Source organism: Phacochoerus africanus, chromosome 3 (genome assembly GCF_016906955.1).
Source record: "Phacochoerus africanus isolate WHEZ1 chromosome 3, ROS_Pafr_v1, whole genome shotgun sequence".
Taxonomy (NCBI): domain Eukaryota; kingdom Metazoa; phylum Chordata; class Mammalia; order Artiodactyla; family Suidae; genus Phacochoerus; species Phacochoerus africanus.
In genome coordinates this window covers 82,517,930-82,538,134 of record NC_062546.1, presented here as the reverse complement: position 1 = coordinate 82,538,134, position 20,205 = coordinate 82,517,930, and the positions used below count along the sequence as shown (strand labels likewise).

General features: G+C 38.3%; 1 long non-coding RNA gene across 1 annotated transcript in view; it reads left to right on the top strand.

Annotated features, from left to right (window-relative positions):
• LOC125122346 (uncharacterized) overlaps positions 1-13,025 on the top strand; it is a 76,237-nt gene extending 63,212 nt beyond the window's left edge. Inside the window, exon 4 of the long non-coding RNA XR_007133771.1 lies at positions 12,518-13,025. This is a non-coding gene — a long non-coding RNA (uncharacterized LOC125122346). The remainder of the gene's footprint in view (positions 1-12,517) is intronic.
• The last annotated feature ends 7,180 nt before the right edge of the window (positions 13,026-20,205 follow it).

The following is a 20,205-nucleotide window of genomic DNA, read 5'->3' as shown; positions in this document are numbered from 1 at the left end:
ATACACTGTGAAGCTTCAAAAGGGCACAAAATGAGTAGCATTTCCCAAACTTATAATCATAGAAACTTTTTTGCCTACAGAACATCTATTCATATCTTAGAGAAATGCTTGTAAGAAGGTAGAGGAGGCAGTCTCCTATGTGATGCAACATAGGAATGACCTGCTCACACGGTGAACACATGCTCCCTGCTGATGCTACCGAGTGTGAGCACATAGCTCCCCATGAGCTCTGTACTAGCCGTCCCTCCAGTCTGCAAAGAGGAAGTCTGAGGCTCAGATGTAGCCAGACATTTATCCAACATCCCACAGCTAGTGAACTGGTCAGAATTCAAACTGAGGTCTCAAGTTTAGAACTCCCCAACTACACTATCTGATCTCCTCCCTGGACGAACACAAGGCCCAAAAGTAGAGCAAGGTAAAAGGAATGCTCTAAGTGGTTATATTACTGAGTGCATACCCATCCTGCTCACCACTAGACAGGCCAGTAAACCAAGGGACAAGGTATGGGGCAAGGAATAGAGACTTTATTTGGAAAGCTAGTGGACTGAGAAGATGGTGGGCCAGTGTCCCAAAGAACCATCTTACCCCAGTTAGAATTCAGGCTTCTTTTATAATGAAAGGGGAGGGATGTGGCTGGTTGTTGCAAACGTCTTGGCACTGGAATCCTTTGTTCTTGCAGCTGTCCAAGTAGGTCTGGTTGCAGTGTCCCTGTAAACCTCCAAGATGATTGTTATTTTCTTTTTTTTTTTCTCTTTGCTTTTTAGGGCAACACTCGCAGCACATGGAGATTCCCAGGCTAGGGCTTGAATCAGAGCTACAGCTGCCAGCCTACACCATAGCCACAGCAACATCAGAGCCAAGCGACATCTGTGACCTACCTACACCATGGCTCATGGCAATGCTGGATCCTTAACCCACTGAGTAAGGCCAGGGATTGAACCTCCAACCTTTTGGTTCCTGGTAGGATTCTCTTCTGCTGAGCCACCACGGGAACTTCCGATTATTTTCTATTCTGCAACTATTTGTTTCTGTATGAATGGACAAGGCTAAGCCTAGAAGGCAGAATATTGAGATATTTCATGCTATGGGCAATATTCTTTTACAAAAGTTTCAGACTAAGCACAGACAACCACATACAAGGGTTAGAACTAAAAGAATAGATCCAATATGGAATGGGTTTGGGCTTCTCTGTTACAGTTAGGCATTGAACTAGACTTATACATTTCTGTAGTCCTTATGCTATCTCTTATCTCTGCAAAGCTAAAGCAATTTATAATACACCACAACACTTAAATTCATTATTTCACTGGACTCTCACCCAACCCTATCTGATAGTGGAGCTAATGAAGATACAGAGGTTGTATGTACTGATCAACTCAACACAGCTAACACCAGGAGTTTGCCTTATCACTGGCTATATCCAAGTGAGCAGGCTTTCCAGATTTAGCAAACAAACATATAGGACTCTCAGTAAAATTAGAATTTCATGTAGAAAATGAATAATTTTTTGTATGTTTCCTGCAATGTTCGAGACATACATATATGAAAACATCACCCATTGTTTTCCTGAAATTATTATCAGCATTTTATCTGGCAACCTTACAAGTTAAGAACAGAGCTCAGAACAGAGGAGTAAGTGAGAGAAGAGGAGGAGAGTTTGGAGGCCCTGAAACACTATGGACCACTTATGCCTCTGAGCTCCCCAAATGGTGTGGTCCAGTGGTTAAAGTGAACTATGAGATTCTCTCAGCCATCTACACATCCAAGGATGCCTGGAGTGGCAGAAACACAAGGCTCAGTTCTTATAGTCAGAGAAACCTCTTTTAGGGCTCCTTGAGGGGTGGCGCAAGCATGGTGAGGTTTAATAGTGGGCCCATGGTTTTCTCAGGTGGCATCCAGAAGGGTTCCATGTAGACCTCGACATTGGCAGCCAGCTTCAAAACACTCAGCTGCCCATCTTGGCCAAGGGACCCATAAACCAAACTGGAGTTCATATTCCAGGTGCTCACAGAACGGGACTCACAGGTGAAGGTGCACCTTGTTGGGGCGAAGGTGACAAGAGGCCCTGAAAGGCACAGCTCTGAGCAGTGTAGCCCCAAACCTCTATTTCACACAGAAAAGAATGTGTTGTTTTGTGCCCTTACTGGCAATCCAGATATCTTCACAGTGAAAGCTTTACCATCCATGTTCTGTAACTGGAGCATCATTGTTATTTTCAAATACTTGGTATGCAAAAGATAGTTTGTGTTTGAACCCTGGTTTCATTATTACAAAATAAAATGTAATGTCCCTTGTGTCAATAAAAGAAGAGGAAGCACTATTAAGGTTTTTAAACCTAACTTTAACTCTTGCAAATGTGAGAATGCTTGTAAAAAATGGCTTCAAATATTTTATCACTTCTTTGTGAGACTGTTTTCAGTGGTGATGATGGGAATTTGACGAGAGTACATTAAAAAGCCAATTAGGATTTGCTTGCAACCATTTCAACATAAAACTTGATATAAAAAGCTATGGTGACTTCCTCTTCCACTTGGGATGTGGAAAGTCACAAGAGAACTTTTCTGTCACCCCAACAACAAGCCAGTTAATCCGTAAAATCATAATTTTTGAAGCCTGTAAGGATATTCAGTTTGTAAAGAAATCTAATGAACAAAAATCCGAAAAGTAGCAACATCTTCCTTGAGACCTGCTTTTATCCTTGGCAGCACTGTGACTTGAAGAGGAGACTGAAAAGAAAAAAATAGCTGAAACTTTAGTGCAAATTTTAAAAATTGAAGTATAGTTGATTTACAATGTTGTATTAGTTTCAAGAGTACAGCAAAATAACACACACACATATATATATATGATTCTTTTCCATTATAAGGTATTACAAGAAATTGAATTTAGTTCCCTGTGCTATACAGTAGGACCTTCTTGATTATGTATTTTTAGTGTGTATCTGCTAATCCCAAACTCCAAGTTTATCCCTGCCCCCCTTTCCCCTTTGGTAACCATAAGTTTGTTTTCAATATCTGTGAGTCTATTTCTGTAAATAATTTCATTTGTATCACTTTTTTTCCAGCTTTTTAGGGCTACACCTGTAGTATATGGAAGTTCCCAGGCTAGGGGTCAAATAGGAGCTACAGCTGCCAGCCTATGCCACAGCCATTGCAACACGGGATCTGAGCCTCGTCTACAACCACAACTCCTGACAACACTGGATCCTTAACCCACTGAGCAAGGCCCAGGAAGTGAACTTGCATTCTCATGGATACTAGTCAGGCTTGTTAATGCTGCACTACAACTAGAATTTCCTCGTTTGTATCATCTTTCTAGATTCTACATGTAAGTGATATCATGTGATATTTGTCTTTCTCTGTCTGACCTACTTAGTATGATAATCTCTAAGTCCATCATATTCTGGCAAATGGCATTATTTCATTCTTTTTTATGGCTGAGTAGTGTTCCATTATATATATGAACCATACCTTCTTTATCCATTCGTCTGGTGATGAACATTTAGGTCACTTCTGTGTGTTGGCTATGGTGAATATCGTTGCTATAAACTTTGAGGTGCAAGTATTTAATGAAGTTTTAAAGGGATTTAAATCCGCAGGAGCTAAGACAGAGAGGGATCTGCCCCTACACACCAACTCTTTCCACAAGCCTTCACTAAGTGCCCACAGGGCTGATTGGGGTATGGCAAGACTGACGAGAGACCCCTGTGTGGAGACTGCAGAAGTCAGAGCAGGAAAACCAAGGGAACTCTCCCAGCTCTCAGACCCTGGCGCTGATTGTGAGGCAGTAGCTGTCCATCTGTGGTGGGGGTTGAGGACAGGGGCTGGAGACCCAAGGAAAGCCTCCCCTCTCTCCCCCCTGTGCAGGTGGGCAGAGCCTGCTGAGGTCCAAGGAGAGCTGAGAGAAACTCCCACAGACACTGAAAGACCTTACCTTACCAGGGGGAGTTCAATGTTGTGGCACAACAGGTTAAGAACCTGACATAGTGTCCATGAGGATAGGGATTCGATCCCTGGCCTCACTCAGTGAATTAAGGACCCAGCATTGCTGCAAGCTGTGGTGTAGGTCACAGACGTAGCTCAGATCCTGTGTTGGCATGGCTGTGGCATAAACCTGTAGCTGCAGCTCCAATTTGACCCCTCACCTGGGAACTTCTATATGCTGAGGGTGTGGCTGTAGAAAGAAAACGACCTTACCTCACCAGGTTTGGTCCTTCTCCCTACTAGGGAAAGAGCCAGAGAGCTGCAGAAGATATCTTTCACCACAAACACAAGTGCATAGGGCTCACTGGAGTCCAAGGGCAGAACACAGGTATCGAGAGAAATCCCAGACCTAGCACTGAGTACAGGGCAGGGGCCATGGGCATTGGGAGAGTGCAGGATTGCTGAGAGGCAGAAGAAAAGCAAACAGAGGCTGCTAAAGTTAAGGGCAGGAGGGAAGAACTGATAAAATCCCTCCCAGACACTCATACCTCAAATCCTGCTACAGGTAAGGTTCTGATTCACCCATCAAATAATATGGAGCCTGTGTTAACTAAACCTAATTAAAATGATAAAATGTCCAGATCTAGGTCAATTACAGATTAGATTGTCCCAAACCTTCTCACTAATGGTCTGCCAGACAAAAAAAAAAGGTCTACCATTTTCTAGATATTAGTATTTTCTTCAGATTCTACCATTCATTGACAATTTATCATGTCTGAATTCAATCAAAATCAAGTCATGAGACACATGGAAAAGTAACTCTTTCTTAAATAGAAAACAGTAAATAGAACCAGACCTAGTAAATAGAATCTCTATTGGAATTATCAGATAGGTGTCTTAAAATAATAATAAACATAAAAAACAATAGAATGGAAAAAGTGAACAACACATTTGAAGAGATGGACAATTCCACATGCAAATGGAAATGCTAGAAATGAAAAATATATCAGAGATAAAGAGTTATTTCTATGATTTTATCAACAGACTGGACACAGCAGAGGAAGAAATCAAATTGAAACCAATCAGACAATTTATTTATTCATTTATTTATTTTTCCCGCTTACAGCATGGGGATCAAGTTACTCTTACATGCATACATTTTTTTTTCCTCCCTTTGTTCTGTTGCAATATGAGTATCTAGACATAGTTCTCAATGCTACTCAGCAGGATCTACTTATAAATCTATTCTAAGTTGTATCTGATAACCCCAAGCTCCCAGTCCCTCCCACTCCCTCCCTCTCCCATCAGGCAGCCACAAGTCCATTCTCCAAGTCCATGATTTTCTTTTCTGTGGAGATGTTCATTTGTGCTGTATATTGGATTCCAGTTATAAGTGATATCATATGGTATTAGACAATTTATTTTTATTATTAAACTCTGCATTCAATATATCTAATACACACACACATACATATTCACACATACATATGCACATAATTTGTGCCACAAGAGAAATATTTGAATAGCCTAGAATTTTCTAACATATGTGAAAGACATCAACCCATGATTCAATAAGCTTAGCAAACCCCAAGAAAGATAAATACAAAGAAATACTAATAAAAGCACCCTGAGAAACATCATAATCAAACTGCTGGAAACAAAACATGAAGAGAAAATCTTAAAAGCTGCCAGAGAAAATAAGACACATTGCATAAAGAGGAACAACAATAAAAATTACAGCTTCTTGCTGGAAACAATGGAGACCAGAAAACAGTGGAATGACATCTTTAGAGTGTTAAAAAGAGAAAAAAAATCAATCTAGAATTCTACATCTAGTGGAATTATTTTCTGAAAATTAAGGAAGGTAAAATAAAGATTTTTTTCAAAAAGGCAAAAGTAAAGGAAATTGGCTCAGACAGAGCTCTACTATAAGGAATACTAAAATAAGTTATATTACTCAAATAAAAACAATACCAGACAGAAACCCAGTTCTTCAGGAAGGAAGAAAAAAACACAAGAAAGAGGAAACATGTCAATAAATATAAAGTACTTTGGAATACACACACACACACACACATTTTAAAAACTATTGACCTTTTAAAGTAAATAACAATGTAATACGAGGTTCTGGCATATTTAGAAGTAAAATATATGACAAGAGCACAGAGAGTGAGAATAGTAATTAAAATATATCATTTTAAGATTCTTACATTGTGTAGTATAACAATTTTTAATTGTGACAAGTTAGAAAGGCATATTGTGATCTCTAGATCAACCACTAAAAGATAAAAACAAGGAGATATAACTACTGATAATAACTAATATGAAAAATAAAAATAAAGCAAATACCTAAAAATACTTAATTCATACACACACAAAAAAAAGAGGCAGAAAATGAGGAGCAGACAGAAAAATATAAATCAAAGAGTTCTGTGGTAGATTAAAATCTACATATATCAATAAAGGCATATGGACTAAAGAGACAAATTAGAAGCCAGAGATTTTTAAAACTGGTTAAGAATAAACAAGACCAATGTGTATGTTGTTGACAAGAAACACACTTTAAACAAAAAGACACAAAATTTGAAAGTATAAGCATGGAAAAGGATAAACTATGCAAATACTAATCATTAAGAATCCACCATGACTGTATTTTATAACAAAAGTAGACTTCAAGACAAAGATTATTATTGAGATAAAGAGGCATTTCATAATGGTAAAAGGGTAAGGTGATCAAGAGAATATAACAGTTTTAAATGTGACAAAATTAAAAGTATACACAGATATGCAATTGTTGTTGAAGAATTTAGCACTTATCTTTCAGCAGCTGATAGGACAACTAGACAAAAAATTAGCCAGGGAATTCCTGCTGTGGCGCAGTGGGTTAATAACCCATCTCGTTTGTGGAGGCAAGATTCCTGGCCCAGCACGGGGAGTTAAAGATGCAGCGTTGCTGCAGCTGTGGCATAGGTCACAGCTCCAGCTCATATTCCATCCATGACCTGAGAACTTCCAAATGCTGCAAGGGCAGACAAAAAAAAAAGTTAACCAAGGCATGGAAGACATAACTCAACTGATAGTTACAGAACACTATCCCCAGTAATAGAAAAGGATTGTATAATCTCTCTATATATATGAAACATAAAAGAATAATACATTCTGACCTACTGAGGTTTATCCCAGGAGTATAAGAATATTTAAGCCTTGGGAAATCCGTCAATGTAATTAACCATATTAACAGATTAAAAGGAAAAATAAAATCATGTGAGTTGAGAAAATCACTTGACAAAACTCAACGTATTTCACATACATGAAAATATCTTAAACTGGAAATAAAAGCAAATTTCCCAATCTAATAAAAGTCATCCATGATGAATGTATTACTAGTATCAGTGAAATATTAAATGCTTTCCTCCTAAGACTGGAAAAAAAGATACGAATGTTCATTGTTGCTATTTTATCTTTTGTTGTTGCTATTGTCATTTATCAGGGCCACACCTGCGGCATATGGAGGCTCCCAGGCTACGGGTCTAACTGGAGCTGTTGCTGCCAGCCTACGCCACAGCCACTGCAATGCCATATCCGAGCCACGTCTGCAACTTACACCACATCAATACAACACCTGATCCTTAACCCACTGAGTGAGGCCAGGGATCAAACCTGCAACCTCATGTTCCTAGTCGGATTTGTTTCCACTGTGTCATGATGGGAACTCCTATTTTATCTTTTTTATCACACAGTTTCTTAGAGGTCCCACCCAGCATAATAAGACTGCCAAAAAATGAAAAGTATAAAGTTTGTAAAGGAAAAAGAAGCAGTTTTTTCCATAGTTGGAATAATTTTGTATATGAAATATACTAAAGAATGTACCAAAACTTAAAATTTTTCTATATACTAGAAATAAACTGAAAATTTAAATTAAAAGAAAACCCCATCCTATAATAGCACCCAAAAGATAAAATACATAAATATCAATTTCACAAAAAAATGCACAAAACTTTTATATTGAAAACTAAAAATCATTGCTAAGAGAAATTAAAGACAGAAATGGGAAAATAAACCATGTTAATTAATTGAAAGCTTCCATCTTGTTATTATGGGAATTATATCCAAATGCACTAGAGTCAATGCTGTTCCAGCCAAAATAATAGCAGACTGCGTGTAGAAAATAACAAGTTTGTTCTAAACCTTTATAGAAACAGAAAGGATCAAGAATAGCCAAAGCAATTTTGAAAAAGTAAAAACAAATTTTGAGAACTGAGCTTCATTTTAATACTTACTGTTAAACTACATTAATCCAAACAGTGCAATATTGGTAAAAGATAAACAAATAGGTTCTTGGAACAAAACAGAAAGTTAAAAAAATACAATCCACACATATGCAGTGAAATGATTTTCAGCAAAGGAACCTGTGAAAATTAAAGAAAAAAGGAAAGTATCATTTTAAAAAATGATGGAGGGGAGTTCCCCTTGAGGCTCTGCAGTAACAAACCAGACTAGTATCCATGAGGATGTGGGTTTGATCCCTGGCCCTTCTCAGTGGGTTATGGATCTGGTGTTGCTGTGGCTGTGGCAAAGGCAGATACAGCTCTGATTCGACTCCAGCCTTGGAATTTCCATATATCACAGGCACAGCCTTAAAAAAAACAAACAAAAAAATTTAAATTTAAAAACTTAAAAAGAGATGGAGGTCCAACAGGATATCTCTATTTTAAGTATACCTTGGACACATTGCAGGTTTGGTCTGGGAAACATTTTTTGGTTTCCCAGCACCTAGAAAATTGTTAGACTGTAGGCTTTTTTTTTCCCCCACTGTACAGCAAGGGGATCAAGTTATCCTTACATGTATACATTACAATTACAACTTTTCCCCACCCTTCGTTCTGTTGCAACATGAGTATCTAGACATAGTTCTCAATGCTACTCAGCAGGATCTCCTTGTAAATCTATTCTAAGTTGTGTCTGATAAGCCCAAGCTCCCAGTCCCTCCCACTCCCTCCCCCTCCCATCAGGCAGCCACAAGTCTCTTCTCCAAGTCCATGATTTTCTTTTCTGAGGAGATGTTCATTTGTGCTGGATATTAGATTCCAGTTATAAGTGATATCATATGGTATTTGTCTTTGTCTTTCTGGCTCATTTCACTCAGTATGAGATTCTCTAGGTCCATCCATGTTGCTGCAAATGGCATTATGTCATTCTTTTTTATGGCTGAGTAGTATTCCATTGTGTATATATACCACCTCTTCCGAATCCAATCCTCTGTCGATGGACATTTGGGTTGTTTCCATGTCCTGGCTATTGTGGATAGTGCTGCTATGAACATGCGGGTGCACGTGTCTCTTTTAAGTAGAGTTTTGTCTGGATAGATGCCCAAGAGTGGGATTGTGGGGTCATATGGAAGTTCTATGGATAGATTTCTAAGGTATCTCCAAACTGTTCTCCATAGTGGCTGTACCAGTTTACATTCCCACCAACAGTGCAGGAGGGTTCCCTTTTCTCCACAACCCCTCCAGCACTAGAAGAAAACACAGACAAAACACTCTCTGACATCAACATCATGAATATTTTCTCAGGTCAGTCTCCCAAAGCAATAGAAATTAGAGCAAAAATAAACCCATGGGACCTCATCAAACTGAAAAGCTTTTGCCCAGCAAACGAAACCCAAAAGAAAACAAAAAGACAACTTACAGAATGGGAGAAAATAGTTTCAAATGATGCAACCAACAAGGGCTTAATCTCTAGAATATATAAACAACTTATACAAACCAACAGACTGTAGGCTTTTAATGTGCAATAACATCATGTTTAAAAAGCAATGCACATACCCTAAAGAAATACTTCATTGCTAAAACAGCTAACCAACATCTAAGCCTTCAGGGAGCCTTTTTGCTGGTGTAGGTCTTGCCCTGGTGTTTATGGCCACTGACTGATCAGAGTGATGGTTGCTGAAGGCTGAGTTGGCTCTGAGTTTCTTAAGACAACCATGAAGTTTGCCACATCAATTCTTCACAATTTCTCTGTAGCATGAAATTCTGTTTGATAGCATTTTACCCACAACAGAACTTCTTTCAAAATTGGAAGTCAGTCCTCTCAAACCTTGCTGTTCCTCCTTCAACTAGGTGGATGTTGTGTTCTAAATTCTTTGTTGTCATTTCAACAATCTTCACAGTTTCTTCACCAGTAGATTCCATCTCAAGAAATGATTTTCTTTTCTTATCCATAAGAAGCAGCTCCTAATCCTTTAAATGTTTAACATGACATTGCAGCAATTGTCATGTATTCAGGGTCTACTTCTCATTCTAGTCTTTTTTGCTGTTTCTGCCTCTTCTGTAATTAATTCCTCCACTGAAGTCTCGAACTCTGCCAAGTCAACCATGAGGGTTGCAATGAACTTCTTCTAAACTCTTGTTAATGTTGGTATTTTGACTTCTTCACATGAATTAACACATGTTCTTAATGTCATCTAGGATTCTGAATCTTTTCCAAAAGTTTTTAAATTTACTTTGCCCAAATTCATCACTATCCATGCAAATGATAACCTTACAAAAGATATTTCCTAGATAATAAGACTTAAGACTTGAAAGTCAAAATTACTCCTTTATCCATGGGCTCCAAAATGTTGTTGTGTTTGAAGGCATGAAGGCAACATTAGTCTCATTGTACATCTCCATCAGAGCTCTTGGTGACCAGGTTCATTGGCAACTAGCAGCCATATTTTGGAATGGATTTTTTCTTTCCTGAGCAATAGGTCCCAACAAAGGGCTTAAAATAGTCAGTAGACCATGATGTGAACAGATGTACTATCATCTAGGCTTTGTTGTTCCATTTATAGAGCAAAGGCAGAGTAGATTTAGTATAATTCTGAAGGACCATAGGATTTTCAGAATGGTAAATGAGCACTGGCTTCAATTTAAAATCACCAGATGGGAGTTCCCGTCGTGGCGCAGTGGTTAATGAATCTGACTAGGAACCATGAGGTTGCGGGTTCAATCCCTGCCCTTGCTCAGTGGGTTAACGATCCAGTGTTGCCGTGAGCTGTGGTGTAGGTTGCAGACGCGGCTCGGATCCCGCGTTGCTGTGGCTCTGGCGTAGGCCGGTGGCTACAGTTCCGATTCAACCCCTAGCCTGGGAACCTCCATATGCCGTGGGAGCGGCCCAAGAAATAGCAACAACAACAACAAAAAAGACAAAAGACAAAAATAAAATAAAATAAAATAAAATCACCAGATGCACTGACCCCTAACGAGAGTCAGGCTGTTCTTTAAAGCTTTGGGACCAAGTATTGACTTTTCCTCTGTAGCTATGAAAGCCCTAGATGGCATCTTATTCCAATATTAGGCTGTTACATCTATATAGAAAATCTATTGTTTAGGGCAGGGACTTTAATTAATTATCTTAGCTAGGTTTTTCTGGATAACTTATTATAGCTTCTACATCCTCAGCATAAGCTGCTTGCTTTTTTATGCTATGGAAATGGTTTCTTTCCTTAAATCTCAAGAACAAACCTCTGCTAGCTTCCAACCTTTCTTCTGCAGTTTCCTCACGTCTCTTAGCATTCATAAAAATGAAAAGAGTAAGGGCTTTGCTCTCGATTAGGTTTTGGCTTAAGGAAATCTTTTGGCTTGTTTGATCTTCCATCAAGACCACTGAAACTTTCTCCTTATAAGGAATAAGGCTGTCATTCTTATTGCTTTCTTGTCATTCTTATGTTCACTGGAGTAGTACTTTTAATTTCCTTCAAGAATATTTCCTTTGCATTCACAAGTTGGCTAATTGTTTAGTGCAAGAATCCTAGATTTGGCCTACCTCAGCTTCTGATATACCTTCTTTGCTAAGTTTAATCATTTCTAGCTTGTGATTTAAATTGAGAGATGCGTGAATCTTCCTTTTACACTAATACTTAAATGCCAATGTAGGATTATTATCTGGCCTTCTTTCAATATTGTTGTATCTCAGGGAATAGGGATACCCGAGGAGAGGAAGAGAGACAAGGGAACAGCCAACCAGTGGAGCTGATTTCTCAATTAAGTTCCTGATATGTGAGAACTGTTCATGGTGCCCCCAAAACAATTACAATTGTAACATCAAAGATCACTGATCACAGATGACCATAACAATTGTAACAATAATGAAAAAGTTTTAGGTGTCATGAGAACTACCAAAATGTGGCATAGAGACGTGAAATAAACAAATGCTGTTAGAAAATGGTGCCGATAGAATTACTCAGTGCAGGATTGCCACAAACCTTCACTTTGTGAAACAAGTGCAATGTCTTCAAAGTCTAATAAAGTGAAGCACGATAAAATGAGGGATGCCTGTAACAAATTACTGATACGTGCAGCAAACTGAATGAATCTTGAAAATATTAAGCTTATGATGGTATTGGCCCATAACATACTCATCAGTATGTACCAGTCACTTTCTCTCAGTCACTTTCATACAATGCAGGGTCAGCAACCTTTTTCTGTAAAGAACCACATAGTCAATATTTGCAGGCCACATATGTCTATGTTGCATATTCTTGGTTTAGTTTAGTTTTTGTTTTGTTTTTCAACAATCCTTTTTTAAATGTCAAAACTATGTCTAACTTGCAGCTGTACAAAAACAGGCCAGCAGATGGATTTGGACCATTACCTTCTGACCATTGGGATAGAGAATTAGTATTTTGATGTGGGGGTTAGCCCTGACGTTCAGCCCTATTTTATTTATGTCATGTACTGTGGATTTCTGGAGAACAGATCCATGAATCCTTTTTGAATTCTGACAGGTATTTAGATCACAATCTTAACAGTATTGTTGCAAATGGCATAATGTTTTGTAAAAAGAATCTGTGAATAACCATGTTTGTGCTATAAGAGTTATGTATTTCAAAAATTGATGTCTCATAAAAACTTAAAATTAAAAAAATAAAATATTAAGCTTAATAAAAGGAGCCAGACACAGAAGGGTATATACTGTGTTATTCCATTTATATGAAGTCCTTTCCACACTAATGGATATTATTATTCTATGATCAAGTGACTGCTTCTAGGAGCCAGGCATTGACTGGTTGCAAGCACAAAGAAACATTTTAGGGTAAAAAATATTCTATATCTTGATTGGGGGTTATTTGTTCACTTGTCAAAAATGATCAAAAGTGTATTAAAGTCTGTGTATTTCACAGAATGTAAGTTCAGCCTCAATAAGCTTTTCCACTAAACAATGAAGCTCTGTTTGCAAAATCAGGCTCAAGTTTCTCCAAAAATTCAAAACTTTAATTTGTAAAGGTAGTATAAATTCAGTATTTAATATCTTCTTTAGTATATGTATTTTATTTTTCTTACTTGTATTTTTTCACCAAGCCTTATCTAAATGCTTCAGAAGACTTTGCTGTTTGTTTCAATGTGCCATGTAAATATAACACTTTTCCACACGGGCCATGATATGAAAATCCTGGGAAGCCCTGGTCTACCTGGAGTTGAAGCAAGGGGGATGGATGGGGAGCGAGACATGTTTAGGAAGCAGAATGCAAAAAAAATGGAAGGGATGTCTATGTCATAGTGTTGTCTTAAGGATTAAAATGAAATGAAGTCTGTGTTAGATCATGCATCTAATGTTTTGGGCACAACACTGTCCTGGCTCCAGTGGAAATGCTCGATACGTTAAGATTTCCTCTCCCTTCTTGGGCTCTATTATTTAGGGAGGTGTTTTTTTGTCTCTCTCTAAGGAAACCTACATTTTTATATTTGGGTAAATGTATTTTTCATACCTTTATTTCCCATAAGAAAAGGTTGGCATAGTCAAGGGATTCAGTTTTGGCTGCTCTTCAGAAATGAGCTAATTTATTAAAAAAAAAAAAAAGAATTCTGAGTCTTCAAAGTTATGGATTTAAACTGTATGCAAATCAGGGATTCAGAATTCATTAATTGATCTTTGAGCAATCATGTGAGCCATGAAAAGGGCAGTGTTCCTACAAAATTAAATACTTTGTCATAATTAAGATGACAGTAGGAGCTTTTCAGAAATATAAAAGACCTTTTTTCTCTAGACAATAGGCAAATACTTAATTTAAAATACCACAGTTAGAAATGCATTTATTTATTGAGATAACAAGTGTTCAAGAAGTATTTTTTTAAGTTTCTTCAAACAGTCCTTATGACTTCATCTCCCAAATTAATTTGCAAAGTGTCACTGTTTGACAAAAATACCTTTCAAGGCAGTTTAAAGCCAGTGAAGTCTAAATCAAGGGTTATTTTTTAAATGGTATTATTGATTTAGACTTGGGATAATTATCAGAATAATCCCTTGGGTGTTATTTCATGCTTTGAACAGGAGACCTGGAAATGTGGGTTGGGGGGGTGGGTTTTTTTAATTGTTCTTGGGGTTTTTTTGGCTTGTGATGTAGTCTATATTTCTCCAACATTTAACATTAATTATTTTTTAAAACTCTGAAGACATTTTTGGAGCACCCACAATATACCACAGCAAGCACATTTCTGCATTTATTTTCACAGCCCTCCTAAATTTACAGATGGTGAAGGAGTCAGGGTGCAACAGAGGGTGGTTGGTTTATTTATTTTCCCAGGGTCCACAGCTGATAGAAAACAGTGTGGGTTTAAGTCTCATGCCAACTCTATTACCCTAGGTTTCTGACATCCCACCCTGCCCCCGTGCACCCTGTACTCCATGAGGGAATCTGATGGAGAGAGGCCACCATGTTGTCGAGACCAGTACCAGCCCCCCACCCCTAGCTGTCTTGAGAAACTTGTACCAGACAGGGAGACCTCAGAACACTGTGACTGAGGGAAGAGGCTCCCAGAAGATACGTACTCCCATCAGGGCCCTCTTGGGTGGGTTCTTTGCTCGGCCCCCACAACAGCATCTCAGTGATGTTGGTTTTCCCTACCTGTGTGCACTTAAGAAAACTTAGATCCAGGACCCCTGCTCCCCACCCACCATGCCACTCACAGCACCACCCGCTCCCCAAGCAGATACTAGCTTCCGACAACCATTTGTTTCTCTGCTTGCCAAGGAGAACTGGCTGCTTGGGTGCAAGCGTGAGGGGTACCTCTCCAACCTAGTGTGATTCACACAGCACAAAAGGGCCACTAGAGAAAAGACATCACACTCAACAGTCTGTTGCAAAGCCATGAAACGCCCACCATTTTATTCCCTCTTCAAGAGCCTTCTGGCACTATTTCTATTTTAACTAGTTTAAATTATTTCACTTATGAGCTAAGTCTAATGTCTCAGCAAACTCAGGAATTAGTGAACTTTATGAACTTTTTGAGGAAGGCAAGAGATCAACACATTTTGCTTTTTAACCTTGGGGTTGAGGGCATTTCAGCCATTTAAAAAGTTGGTCCTAGGCAAAGCTCACATCTTTCCTAACCTGTAGCTTTGCATTTACCCCTGATAATTGGTTTTACAAAATAGAAAATGGGGATGAGGAAGCAACTTCTCACACACAACAGCATTACTGGCATTAAGCCTACTTATCTATACTTTTCCAATAGCTTAATATTTATCTCTAGTTATCTGAGACTTAGTGATAAAAGCCTCTAGGATATCCTGGACTTTGGAGTCACCATTTATTAAGTGCCAGGCATTTTGCAAATATTTCTTTAATGATTACACTGTAATATATATATTCCTATTTTACCAATAAGAAAACCAAGCCTCAGAGAGGTTATCATGAAAACAACAATAATGAGAGTTAACATTTACTGAGCTCCCACTAGGTAGCAAGTACTGTGCAGAGTGCTGTGTATATACTTTGTACATATTATTGCTCTCATTTCCTCTTCACAGCCCAATGAGGTTGATCCTATCCTTATCACCACAGGTGGGAAACAGAAGTTCGAGATGATAAGCAACCTGCCCAATGTCATATAATCAGTCAGTGGCAGTGCCAGGAATGGAACATGGTTCACTGCCACCAAAGTCCACACTCAACCACTCCATTCAACGGGCCTCCTCCTCCAGAGTTCTAATTTTAACCTGAGTCTGTCCAGCTCCAAAGCAGAGACATTCCACTGCCGTGTTTTCTAGCAATAAATATCAACCACAGAGAGATACTAACACAGATGGTTTGAACAGGGCAGCTAATTCCAGCCAGCTTCTCCTTTAGCAACCCCGTTTGGACAATACCTTTCAGGGTTATGAGCACACACTCAAAGTTTGTCAGACCTACTCTTACACGGTCTCTTGTTGGCTGAGTGAATTGTAGATATTACTCAACCTCTCTGAGCTTCATTTCTGATTCCTTGAATGGGAACATAATAGTACCCATCTTGGAAGATTATTATAGGAATGAGATGAGAAAGTGTTGGGAAAATCTTGGAGTTTGGTAAATGAGTATAAACAATCGCTATCCTTGGAGTTCCCACTGTGGCACAGTGGGTTAAGAATCTGACTACAGCAGCTTGGGTGGCCACAGAGGCATAGGTTTGATCCCCAGCCTAGTGCAATGAATTAAACAATCTGGCGTTGCCACAGCTGCTCTGTGTAGGTTGCAGCTGCAGATCAGATTCAATCCCAGGCCCGGGAACTTTGATATGCTGCAGATACAGACATAAAAAATAATAATAATAGCTATCCTTATAAGATATTACTCTCTTTACCAAATAAAGATAAAATACATCCAAAGGTATGTTTGGGAACAAAAAATCACCCTTGTTTTCCATCATAATTTTGCCATTATCTAACTGGGTGTCCTTGGATATGTTACATAAAGTTTCCTGACCTCAGTTTATTCCTTGAAAGAATTTACTATTTCCCCTCAAAACAGGGACATTGTCATGTAGGAAAAAATCTTTTTCAAGTTATTATTCCAATTTAATAATGAGGAAATATAAGTCCCTAGTAATATAGAGCAGTTTTGTGTATTATTATAGAGATTTTTTTTAAAATGGAAAGATTATTCTCCAAGGAAAGGTTCATTTGTGCCATATATTAGATACCAGATATAAGTGATATCATATGGTATTTGTCTTTCTCTTTCTGACTTACTTCACTCAGGATGAGAGTCTCTAGTTCCATCCATGTTGCTGCAAATGGCATTATTTTGTTTTTTATATGGCCGAGTAGTATTCCATTTGTGTATATATATGGATCTTCCTAATCCAATCATATGCCGATGGACATTTGGGTTGTTTCCATGTCTTGATTATTGTGAATAGTGCTGCAGGGGATGGAGGAGGGAGTGGGATGGTTGGGGAGCTTGGGGTTAATAGATGCAAACTATTGCCTTTGGAATGGATTAGCAATGAGATCTTGCTGTGTAGCACTGGGAACTATGTCTAGTCACTTATGATGGAGCATGATAATGTGAAAAAATAGAATGTATACATGTATGTGTAACTGAGTCACCATGCTATACAGTAGGAAAAAAATTGTATTGGGGAAATAACAATTTAAAAAAAAAATTTTAAATGGGAAGATTACCTTGAGATTTCCATAGTTAGCTCTCATGGAAAGATCTTTTGATGAAATGATCTGATTCATTTTAAAGAGAAATTTAGGAAAAAACTTTTAAAATTTATTTTTCAATTTATACTGTTTGAATGTTGAGGTATAGATGGAGAATACCATATTTTAAATTTGTAATTTAAATATTATATGAAGGTAGGTTACTATAAAGTCTTTTAAAATAGACTTTATTTTTTAAGTCAGTTTTAGGCTCACAGTAAAATTGAACAGAAGGTAGCAAGTGTTCCAGTATGCTCCTTGTTACCACACATACACTGTCTTCCCATTATCAACAGCCACACAGAAATGGTACAGTTTTTACAATCGATGACCCCACACTGACACATCATTATTAACAAAGTTCATCATTTGAATTACGGTTCACTCTTGGTGTTGTGCATCCTATGAATTTGGACAAATATAGAATGACATGTACCCATCATTATAGTGTCACATGGAGCAGTTTCACGGCCCTGAACATCCTCTGTGTTTCACCTACTCATCCCTCCCTCCCACATACCAGCCCCTTGTCACCACTCATCTCTTCACTCTCCTCATAGTTTTACCTTTTCCAGAATGACCTATAGTTGGATTCATATAGTATGTAGCCTTAGCAGATAACTTCCTTTGCTGAGAAACGCACACTTAAGCCTCCTCCATGTCTTTTTACAACTCTATAGCTCATTTCTTTTTAGTGCTGATTAATAATACTATGGTCTGCATGTATCACAATTTATCCATTCACCTACTGAAGGACATCTTGGCTGCTTCCAAGCTTTGGCAATATGAGTAAGCATCCACATGTAGGATTTGGTGTAGACATAAGTTTTCTACTCTTTTGGTTCAATACCAAGGAGCACAGTTGCTGGATTGTATGGTAGAAATATTATTAGTTTTGTAAGAAACTACCAAACTATCTTCCAAAATGATTGTACCACTTCACAGTCCCATCTGCAATGAATGGGTCCTTGTTGCTCCACATCCTTGTCAGCATGTGGTATCGTTAGTGTTCAGGAATCTGGCCATTCCAATAGGTCTGTAGTGGTATCTTGTTGTTTTAACTTGCCATTCCCTAATGCTTAGATGTGGAGCATCTTTCCATGTGCTTATCTGCCACCTGTCTATCTTCTTAGGTGAGGTAACTGCTAAGGTCCTTCGCCCATTTAAATTAGTTTGTCTGTTTTCCTACTATAGAGTTTTAAGAGTTCTCTGTGCATTTTGGATTGCAGTTCTTTATCCGACGTGACTTTCACCAATGTTTTCTCCCAATCTGTGGTTTATCTTATTATTCTCTTGGTACTATAACTTTTACAATTCTTAAACCCTCTAAGGTTATAGCCCATCCTCTCCACTCTGTCTGAGAACAGGAGACTGTAAGGACTTTATCGCCAACACTGATGCCTTCCAGCCCCCATATACCAAAAGGTTACCAAGAAAAATTACCTGAGATTTAAGATCCTGTGCCAGTATCTACCAAGTGCTAATAATCTACACAGATGGCCATGGACTTTTAGCTTAAATATGCTTATAAAAGAGCCTTGGAAACACCAAATAAGCAGACTTCAGGCTCACAAACCACAGAATCCAGCTATAAAATTACCATCACATTAAATCAGGAGCTGAATCAGAGCCCTAGCTCTGACAGTGACTATTTCTAAATTTATGGGTTAGGAGACCCTGAAGATCACATTTGTTTGGCAATAAACATTTATTATTATTATTTCATTCTAATATTTATCAGGTGACCATTATGTTAATGATACCTATGAGTCATAAAGACATATAAATTTCTCAAGGTAATTATTATCTTGTAAATGCTATATGGCATGTATGTAAATTCAAATTGCCTTTCAGGATAGAAAGGCAGTAAATCTTGAGAAACAGTGTAGTTAATTGTAGCCATAAAATCTTAGATTAGGGAGAGAATTTGAAGTTCATCTCATTTAATCTTCTTCCCAATAAAAGACTTAGAAAGGCCTAGACAGGAATTCTGGCTCCAAATTAACTGGCTTGGTGAACACAGACGAGTTATTTGATATCCTTAGGATTTTGCCTTTTCTTCTATAAAATGAGTATCCTAGACTTCTGGTTAGACATGGCTGATGGAACACACATGTGTGTCTCTGCTCTCTCCTAAAACTCTCGTAAAGTTGCAGAAAAGAACTTTTTACACATAATAAACAAGAGAAGGAGAAAGGGGAAAATTATGGGCAAAAATGCTTATAAGAAAAAAGAAACCAACTTCTTTCAGGGAAGGAAGGCAATTTAACTACACACAAAACCTTGGAGAGTTTAAAGAACTAGAGGGGACATGGCACTGCTAAGGGTGGGGGAATGAGACAAGATAAAAAAAATAAAAGCATTGCTAAGGAAGCAGATAAAGTCCTGGGTTCCCTTTCCAGTCACAGGGAGTTGGATCTTCCTTCACAAGAGCTGAAAACTGGAGGAGAAATTGAACCAAAGGACTTAGAGATTCCAGGAATAGCAGAGGGTAGGCTGCCACACTAAAAATAAGGGGATGGAACAGAAGTCTACTTTTTGGATGGCAAAGTGTCCGAGCCCCCCGTGTTAACAAAAATGAATGCCGCCTCCTAAACTTTCCACATTCTAATTCTTAGAACTCATGAATGTGTTATATCACTTGGCAAAGGGGACTTAAGGAACTAGGTAGAATTAAGATTGCTAATAAACTGACCTTATAATAGGAAGATTATGCTGGATTATCTTGTGAGCCCAATGTCATCACAAGCATCCTTAAAAATGAAAGAGGGAGGCAGAGAGTCATTCAAAGGAAGATGTGACTACAGAAGAAAAGTGCAGTGATGCAAGTTTG